The sequence below is a fragment of the Poecilia formosa genome, unplaced genomic scaffold (assembly GCF_000485575.1).
Source record: "Poecilia formosa unplaced genomic scaffold, Poecilia_formosa-5.1.2 Scaffold74, whole genome shotgun sequence".
Classification (NCBI taxonomy): Eukaryota; Metazoa; Chordata; class Actinopteri; order Cyprinodontiformes; family Poeciliidae; genus Poecilia; species Poecilia formosa.
Window position 1 is genome coordinate 772,131 of NW_006800013.1, and position 4,262 is coordinate 776,392.

A 4,262-nucleotide genomic window follows, 5' to 3' on the forward strand; every position below is an offset into this window, starting at 1 on the left:
AATCAAAACATCTACAATAATGATAGTAACAATAATAGAATAACAGTCAGTGCAAAGTAGCCTGCAAATTCTTTGGTGGGGGGCGGTGAGGGACCTGGATAAAGGCTAGGGGGGCGCTGGCCCAAAAAAGGTTGAGAAACACTGGTGTAGAACAAAAAATTCAATGTCATTATCAGCAATGCTGCACATACCCTTATGTGGCCAAAAAGAGACTTAAGAAATTATGAATTATGGATCATTTTGTATTTGTGAAATATACTGAGGTATTTTATCTGTTCTTAAAAGCTAAATATCTGGAGGAGGACCGCTGATTTAAAAACTGGACCAAGAAAGATCAATTTCCCTTATGAACCCTTGGAGTGTACATTTCTGAACTCCTTCAGAAAAACTACACTGTAAGATCCAAAACTGTATTTTTTTCAATCACCTTTTGATTATATTAGCCTGAGGAATCCTTTCCAGCAACTGTATCTCACCTAAATAATTTGCCAGGAAAAAATAAATAACCCAGACCAAAATTAATTTCATCAGTGGGTAGTGTAAATTAAATCACTGCATTGTCATCAGTTTGCTCTATTTTCTTTTTTTTCCATTCCTCTCCTGAGATAACGGAGGCAATATTTTTCTCTGTCTCCCAGAATAATTCTAAACCAGTAGAGATAATCCACAAGAGGAAAAAGAAAAGTTCCTTTGAGATAGGCTCCTCAGGAAAATTGAAAAAGTTATTATTAATCCCACTGCCCAGTCCCAGCTTGCACATAACTATCACACAACATGTAGAGAAAAAAACAAGGTTTTTTTTTTTTTTTTTTTTTTTTTTTTTACTCTGAATCTTGGTAAACAATATTTTTCTGTTTTCAGAAAACAGAACAAAAAATAAGCTATGTTCCACTGGGACTTTTACATTTGATTAGGTGTTTCTGGAAGTAGCAACAATATATAAAATATAAGAAGCATGGTAAATAGTTTCATCAGGATGGCACAAGCAGAGTGCAATTTATTTGTATTTAATATAAATTGGTCAAGTGGAATTTGTTATTGGTCATGGATGAGTTGTTGCAAGATAGCTTTGGATTTACCAGCAGTGGAAAGTACATCTATCCTGTTGTATCTCAGAACAATTTTGATACATTTTGCGCTTGATTTTCTTTTTTTCCATTTTTCTTACCTCATGCAGCTGATATCCTACTTTTCAGCAGCAGTATAATTATCCCACTGATTAATTATAAAGCTTCTGGTACCAAGGAATTTAAGGATGTTTCTTTTACATTTAGAAAACATGAACAAGCCAACTAAATATGAATTTAATTATTTGATTTCAGATGTTCTTAAGATGTTAACAAAAAAAAAAAGTTAGTTTGCCTTCTAAGATTCTGGCTTTATGTCCCCACATCTCTCCCAAACCGTCTGTTTTGCTGTGAAAGAACATTCTTGTGCAAGAATTGCTTTGAAAAAGAGTTTGCCTATTATTTTTCTGTTTTTCTCTTACACCTAGGTTTTCACACCTGAGAGTCTGGTAAACTCGGGTTCATTTGGGGAACCGAGTTTCAGCATTGCAACATTTGCTACATTTTCTTCTGGTACGGTTAGCTTTCACACAGCACTATGTTAAATGGAACCAAATCCTTTGAAAAACCTGTCCCACCTCCTTGCCTGTGGTGGCACTGCATCAAGAACCACTGAAGGAAACATGAAAACCTCTAAAGAAAACATGAGCGCAACTTTCTTCTTCAGAAAATGCAAACAAAAATGGAGTAGCCTCAGATTTTAGCGGTTGTAGGATTTCTCTTTTGTCGTTGGTAAAAGACCGCAAGTCACCTTTGAGAAAATATTTCTTTGGTCTAACAAGACAAATGTTGAATTTCTTGGAAGTTTTGTCTGTTGTAAAACTAACTTAGCATTTCAGAAAAGGAACATCATACATGCCGGAAGTGTGATGGTCTGGGGCCATTGCTTTGCTGCATCAGCATCTGGACGATTTGTTGAAAGATTTGCATGAATTCTGCTTTCTGGCAGAAAACCCTGAAGGAAAATGCCGAGCCATCATTTTGTGACCTTAAACTCAAGTGAACTTCAGTTACGTAGCAGAAGCAGGATCCAAAGCACAGCTGCAAGTCCACTTCTGAATGGCTAAAAAAAACTAAATCAGGGACGTCCAAAGTCACTCGTCAAGCAAGCAGACCAGAGCAGTCTCCTGCATGTCTTTGTTCTCTCCCTGGTTCAACGTACCTGGATCAAATAATAGCTCATTAGTAGGCCTCTGCAGAACATTGACATGCTGAGGAGGTAGTACCAATACCAGAGAACAAAAACATGCAAGATACTTTCTCTTGAGGATTGACTTTGGACACCTTTAGACTAAATGAAAACCAAATTAGCATAAGGTAAGGTAGTACATCTCAGTTAATGTGACATATGTTCAGGTTGGTTTGGTTAGGTTTTTTCTCTCTCTCTCTCTAATAAATGAAGTCATCATTAAGGCTCAGGTTATTTTTGATAGATTAAATGTGTGCAGTGACCTAATACATTTAGTTATGAAAATAACTAAAAGGAAAGAAAACTGAAAAAAAAAAATCATGGGGCAAAAACCTTTTCACAGCCGATTAGATGACCAATTAAATACTTTTTGTACATAAATAATTGCAACATTCCCCATTTTGAAAGGAGAGTTAATTTTAATTTAAAAGCAGCATCAAATCAGATATCTGTGACAAAAGCAGCACAGCATGTCAGATGAGGCTGAAAATAAGTCATGTTACGCATATGAGGATCGGATGTTTAATTTGGCAATGTGCTTGCTGTCTTCTTTAACCCAAGAAACAACCAATTTAAATTTAAATGCATAACATCTACATGCATTTGTAGAATTTGGTTTGTGGGCCCAACTTTCTGTGAAGAAGATCACCTCATTCCTTTCCTAAACAAAGTTTAATTGAAGGAGCTTAAAATCAATCACTGATACGTGGTTATTATTTTCTGAGATGTTATTTGTGAACAAACTGAACTCAAACACAAACAGCTGAACTTGAAGCATCATGCTGTAACTATGGTAACAATCAATAAGATTTTATTTAAAAAAGACAAAACTTGCAAATCCCCCTTTTTAAAAAAAAAATATTTTAAAACTGTCCACAAAATAAACTAGCATTGTCATCCTTCAAAAAGCAAACAAACATTTTAGATATGGGCTGTATTAAAAATCAAGCATTTATGGCAGGCTCCTAATGGTTTGGGAGAACTAAGCAGCTGCTTCTTTCGTTTATGCCTTGGGCCAGTTCTGATTTCGAGTCTGTTTACGTTAATACTGACTCAGTTATCAGCTTTGAATTTTTTAATGTTACCTAAAACGGATACTTTAGGTTGTATCGCTGTGATATTCTTAAGTAGAGACCATTAGTGCACCGTTGCCTACATGAGTTGGGANATGTCAAAGAAGCAACTTATATTAAAAAGTGTTTTATTTCCGTTTGAAGGCTGCCCGCTTCCATGGAAGGACAACAGAAAATCGCTCTTATAAACATGTAATTACTAAAATCACGATACCGTCACTGTGTTTCCCTCTGAAAAATGAACCCATTTAAATAAAGAAATCCCTCCATGGGTGATACCACGATAGAGAGCTTTCATTTTATAGCATTAACACCGGTGCTGTAAGTGGCCCAGTATGAAACGGGTGTGATAGAACAACACAGCACTTTTAAATGTCAATAATTAGAATACCAAAATTGTTTCCGTTGTTTTAAAAAGTTTATGTCAGTCTGCCTTTTCCCCATCGATACGCTTCCCGACCTCCCTGCACCTTAGGGGGTTAAAACAAACAAACAAACAAACAAACAAACAAACAAACAAAACACTATTTCCAGATAAAAGGTAAAATAATATTGTTGAAATGTCATGGGTTTGTTGAGACCATAATACTGAGAATAAATATATCTTACAGAACATAACAATAAATAACTTATCACTTATTTATGTTTTTAATTAGATTTGATATATTTATTGATTCAATATTATTTTTCATGTCAGTGTTAATGTCATGAGGCTGATGACTCCATGACACTTTCAATTTGACTCATTAGGATTTGATTAAGAACCAGATTTGTTCTTTGTAATTTCTGTCCAGTAAAACTATTAATCTGTAAATCAATAGACAGGCCTATATAAAGATATAATCCATGTTTCTGTCTCATATTTGTATGCCATTAAAAATATCTGGAACTTTTGTTTTTCCACTGACAGCTCTGGTTTGCACAATAAATGCC